Here is a 6,343-nt window from a genome sequence, read left to right on the forward strand (position 1 = left end):
GAAGGCCTACTGCAATTAGATGTAACATAAAGTTTAAATTGAATATTTCAGGATCTCTATGAATTTTCAAGTTCTAGGCAATTTTCTCTATATCTCTGTTCCCTACCTTTACCTTCTGCTGTTGGATATTTACAGATACTACTTTGAATGCCAGTTGTTATAGTTTACTTTGCCAGATGTATTGTGTTGTGGCAACAGGAATATGTGGTTCCTGCTACGGGAATCTCTGTAGAGCAAAGCACAAGGTCTGCTCAGGAACTGAAAACAGCAGCTTTGGGGGCTGGTCTTCCTATTGTTACTGTAGAGTAACCAAGTATGAGTGTATAGCACTATGGTACTTCTAGTTCATGCTGTCTTGAGGTAGTCTTACGCAAGTTTGCTTGAGAAGAGGCTGACCTGTATTCATTTGGGTAACCAATCTGGTGCTATTTTTACTCCAGGTACTGTTTAGGATGGACTCTTCATACCACTACCACATTTGGCAGTGTGCACTCTATCAAGGCTGAACAGAGCATTTTTCCACACCTTTGCTTGTTTTCATGTAGCAGCACTGAAAAAGAGTGTGCTGCTGGTTTCTGGGTAAAAATTATTGGTTATGATCTACAAAACTCAGCATTGCTTGGGTTCTTTTTGAAACACTATCTTGATAAGTAACTGTAACAGAAGTGGTCAAATTTGTCAGGTATCAGAAAACCTAACACCTGTGTACACACGTGGTCCCCGTGGCAGGTTCTCACAGTGGAATCCTCTTCAGACTGGCTAGAGGTTAGATTGTTGGGCTTCAGGACATGGTGGAAGCCTGAACTATTTCCTCAGACATATGCTTGAAGCCGTTTTTAGCTAATCATGAATAATCATGTACATGCTTATTTCCACAAAATATACACAAATTCCTAGTACAGCAATGCAATCTGCTACAACATAAATTATGCATTATTAGCTGTTTCTTGATTTTAGCAGTAAATGAGGACATCAGAAACTTTTCCTTAAGCATGGAAATATGCTACATTTTATCCTTTTGAGACAGTGTTTTGGAAATATGTCGAAACGATCAAGAACTGAATTCTTGTTTAAACATAATAGGAAGGCCTTATTGTATTAGCAGATTACAGTCATTGTGTTAGTATACTATCTACCTTGTATTCATTTTTGCTAACATAATGAGAAATTTTTCTAGGATGATTATATTTTAATACAATAAAATGGTGTTGGAAAGGAAAATTAATATGATTTTAAAGAGAGATGTAAAGACAATAAAATAACCTCTGTTTTTTTCCTAAACTTTTAATTTGTTGCTAACTTAAGAAATACTTTTTATTAATCCTTTAAAATAATTATATTCAAATGAGCATTTAAAGTCAGTTAAAAGAATTACAGAGGGGTTTTTTTTCCACGTACTGTGCCATATAAGAACCAAATTAATTCTTGCTAAACAAACATTACGAGAACCATCATAGAGACAATGGAAATCTCCAAAGAACATTATCTAAGACCGTACATTAAAGTGTATTAGTAAATACTCTATCGTATATATTGTAAGTAGTAATGGTGTTTTGTAATTTGAGCTCTCCTTACCTCATTCGAAGTAAGACACTAATCCAGGCAGGCCCTTGCCTGAGCCCTGATCAAAAGCCCATTAAAGTTGGTGGAGGTTTCCATTGGCCTAGTTTAGGTTTGGATTAGGCCAAGAGTGTGCAGCAGAGAGCACAGAGCTGTTACACTGCAACACAACTTGGCCGCATGTGCGTACAGTTGGTTTATATACCAGATGTTGTCTTCTGTCAATTGATCTAAGTCTCAAGTCCCATTGTGTTCTCATTCCCATGTTCTCAAGGACACTAAGCAAAAACATGGAAAGGGATGTAAGAAGGAATAGTATTCTGAAGAAAAATGGGCTTGAGTATAAGTTGTGTACAGTTGAGAAGCTTTGCTATGTGCTCCCTTCTTAGTCCTTGTACTGCTACTAGCCAAGAAGAGCTCCACAGTCAGTCCACAGGGCTCTTTGTTCTGCAGCATCAGAGCAGGTCTGCTCAGATGCTTCTAAATTTGCTTGTTTGAGAGCACTATATAACTGAACAATGTAAGATCAAGCCCAGAGCTTTTACTGAGAAGATTGTCATACTGTCATTTACTACGTCGTTGTTCCTCTGCGGTTTGCATTTTGATGAAAATTCTGTCCATAGATACAGAAAGAAATATCCGTGGTCTTAAGCATCAGCAGCACATAGGCAAGTTGCTTTGACTACTTTTTAAAAAAAGGCATCTCTAAAGTGTTAGCACACAGTTAGTATTCAGGGAGGAAGTAAGACCTTTTGTTCAAAATTCCTGTCTGAAATTCCTGTCTGCACTCTGTTATCATTCTTACCACAGGTTTCCTGTGAGGAATGAGCAAGCTATTTTCAACTTTAGTACCTCACAGGTAGAAAGAGTTTTCATCATCCTTGTCTATCACAAGCATAAGCTCTGCAGGTTTTGATCCTGTTTGGACTGTTCAGGGCATTGGCAGACACTGGCAGTAGGCTACATTGGAAGGCTAAAAATGTCAGGCCAGCTTTCAAAGGGTCAGCCTTCATAACAGATGTTACCTTCCCCTCAGGTAGGGATATCTGGTCAAATTGTTAAACCACTACAGCTTTCAGGGCTGTATTTTGTGTGGATTAATTCTGATTGTGACCATTGAATAGTATGGCAGTTTAGGAGCCGATTCAAAAGCAGATCAGATTTTGCTTTAAGAGTGGTGATACTGTGGGTGTGGATAGGGAAGAGGGAATGAGCACAAACACGTAGAGAAGTTTTAGCCAGCTATTCTTAAATTGCCACTGAAGGTCTGTGACAGATTTTAGATATTATGTCAAGCCAAGGAACAAATAACAATTAGACTAATTAATCTTGTGGCGTCAATCTGCAGAAAAAGTGTAAGCACTTAAAGGTGGAGATGATCTGCATTCTTAGAGTAAGTTTTTGCAGAAGGCAAAAGCATAACTGAGCTGTGGTAGATGTACCCATACCAACCTTAACCTAACTTGTTTGGATACCAGCAATGGAAGAGCCACGGGGATATGAAGTTCACTTCTCATTAAGTGCCATAGCATTTATTCAGCCAGTTGGGACCTAATGACCGTAGTCCTTGCTGACCTGACCCCTGTGTTGCTACAACTACATTTGTTACTTTGAGTATAGGATATATTTTATGGGACCTGCAGCCGTATAATTCACTGCAATGTAGGCATCACCCCTATGTGGGAGTCTTCACCTAGTATAGGACAAATTTCAGCGATCCAACTACATCAATCCCAATTTTGTTGTAATGAACACAAAGTCCATATACTGGATTGGGATCTTGGATATATTTCCTCTGCTCTGGCAATAGAAGAGAAGAACCCTTCTGTCATATCACTAAATGAAATATCATGTTGTTTTTACACAAGAAGAGTCAGAAAGCAATTTTCTTGACCTCTCGGAGAGTTTTTCTTTGTGTGTTAATTGGCATTGTTTAGAAGCGCAATAGCAAGCCTTACAGCTAGGAGTTCCTTCGTGTGACACTCAGATATGGCGCCAGGACAAGGCACTTAACCTTTCCTTGGTTTAGTTTGTGAAACAAACAACACTATTTTAAGTGCTTCTCAAGGATATTAGATAAAATTAGTTTAGTGTTTGTACTGCAATAAATGTCTATGTAATTGGAAAGTCTTACAAGAATGTCGATCTTTTTAGTTTTATTTTGTGTTGATTTAACTTCAAAGGGCTAGTTTTGATACTCCCTACTGTATTTGAAATGTGCTATTGTTTCATTTATATAAATAACAGCTGATTTTTCAAGCTACTGTAATGAACCTATTTAGTCTCTATGTATACCAATGCCCTCTACTGGTTTGAAACACAATTGCTCAGCAGAGGGTATTGCGGCTCTATACTGAGGAAACTGTAATATTTAAATTATTTTCCTCTGAGAGTGGTAGAATTTTGGTTGTGTTTCCAGGCTCTCTGTGCAGTGCAAGTAGCTGCACCATGGGCAAGCTGACGTCTGGGTGGCTGTTGTTGTGCTACACGTGTAATACTGTGCCAGCTTTTTTGTTGCCTTCTGCGTGTTTTTGTTTCACTGGATTTGCTGTTCTTGCCGTGAATGACAGGCTCGTAGGTAGCTGTCTTGAGAGGGAAGACGACACTTACCTGAGACTCCTTCAGTACAAAGCTGCTGTGTAGATGTTCTGTCAACACAACGGCCACCTCTCTAAGGAGCCCCTCCGCTCTTCAGCCTGGTCCAGGGCCTACCTTAGAAGGCGAGGGACAGTTGTGTTGACAGGCTGTGGTGTAAATAACCCTTGAGGCACAGGAGCCGCAGTGGTAATGAAGTGCCTTGAGGAAAAAGTCTTAACTATCAAGGGATGGATCCACTCCCCCCTGCCACAAACCAGAGGTCACGTGGCTGAGGAATGTGTATCCAAAGATAATGCTACCTTCAGAGAACTCTACTTACAGGTAAGTAACTCTTCTTTAAAGGAGGTATCTTTGTGTGGCAGACTGTTTATGGGAGCAATTTGAATTGAACTTTAAATGAAAAAGGCATATCTCTGTAAGTGGTAATAATTTTAGTCATCTCGCTGTGGCTAGGGGTTGTGGAATTCATTAGCACAGATTAACATATAAAGTGGGTGAGATATCTAATAGCAAACGTAGAGGTTTAGGGACCTTAATTCATCACTGAATGAACAGCGTGTACAGTATTAGGGACTATGAAATTTTTAATTTACACAAAGTGTCCAAGAATATAGGGAATAAATTTAAACCCAAAACAGATAATGGAGCTGTGCCCTGCCTAGCTGGCAAGTTGAATTGTTTTTACACTGAGTGAAGAAAGCTAATTATCCCAAGCACAAGGAGACTGCTAAAAATAATAAGATTATAAAGAATAATTTGCTGATATAATTACAACAAAATTGGGTACACACAATCGTCAGATACATGTATTGCTTGACCTGGGCGAGAAAGTGAAATAAATCCTTCCTCTATAGCCTTCGTAAATTTGTTTTTATCATCTCCAAGTGGTGTTTGCACAGGCAGCACAATTTGCATGTGTAATGTGGCTGTACAAATTGACAACAAGTAAATTATTCAAGGAAATAGGCTGGTCGTGGGTCTGAACTATCTCGCAAAGCCTATTCATTTTGAAGAATCACTGAGACGTGAAGCTCATACATCAACCATTTTCTGACAATCCTCAGACTTATTGTCTCCTAAAATGTCATTATGGCTATTATTTATGAAGCTAATTCATTTATTAATATATATTTAACTCTGACTTGTCATGCACCTTAGCAGGCATTCTGTGCACTGCATATTTTTGAATAGATGAAAGAGTTTTGCATGCTTTAATGATTACTGTAAGCTGCTATAGATTTATAGAATGCAGCTTTATTATCTACTTGCATTAATACCTTTTTGTAACTTTTTTTTCCTTAAGGCCATCAAATATAAATGGCAAATGACATATCCAAAAGATTGTATAAAAAGAGATTTTCGCAGAGTTTGTTGAAATTTAGAACAAAATGAGGTAGCTAACTGTTAAGGCCTAATTCATTTTTAAGAGTATATAACAATTATGTTGATTTTTTGTGTATTTTGCTAAAAATATAGGATGAAATTTATAAATTTAGATGTTTATTACACTTTTCTCTTTGAGGACAAGTGGCCATCTTTTGATTATACCAACAGGGGGAGTACAGTTTAGAGGGGGAAAATCTAGCAGATGGAAAATAGGTCTATCCTGCTACAGTATACATAGAATATAGATAATTTCCCTCATATAGAACAGTCCTTAGGAAATGAACAGCACAGAGAGTATGGATAATGAGGTTGCCTATGGTTCATGGATTTTTTCATCTTGATTCACTTATCTTTAGGGCATATTAAAAGACATAGGGATCGCAGTAACCCTTCTCTGACATCTGCAGAGTGTCAGGAAATTAAAAATTGCAATCTACTATGAGAAACATACTTGGGGTAGTTCTAAATTTTATTACACACACAGAATTCAGATTAAGCTTGTAATTATAATAACAAATTGGCTAATTTAAATGCATTGTTATTATGACTGTACAGTCAATTTGACTATTTGCGAGGGCCCATGATCGCAATTTGAGGCTACTGACCAGTAGCCTAAGAACTGATTTGGAAGTTATGAGCTCCTGCTTGTGATATTGATACCACCCACAGATTTGATAGGTCATTTGGTCTTGCTTCCTCAGTGTTCCCATCTGTAGGATGGGGATAAAAAGTTTGACTTGTCTCCTGGTGACACAAAGGAATAACCCATTGGGGCAGAGGAATTCTCTGGGCAGAGCTG

The sequence above is a fragment of the Gavia stellata genome, chromosome 9 (assembly GCF_030936135.1).
Source record: "Gavia stellata isolate bGavSte3 chromosome 9, bGavSte3.hap2, whole genome shotgun sequence".
In the NCBI taxonomy this organism is placed as follows: domain Eukaryota; kingdom Metazoa; phylum Chordata; class Aves; order Gaviiformes; family Gaviidae; genus Gavia; species Gavia stellata.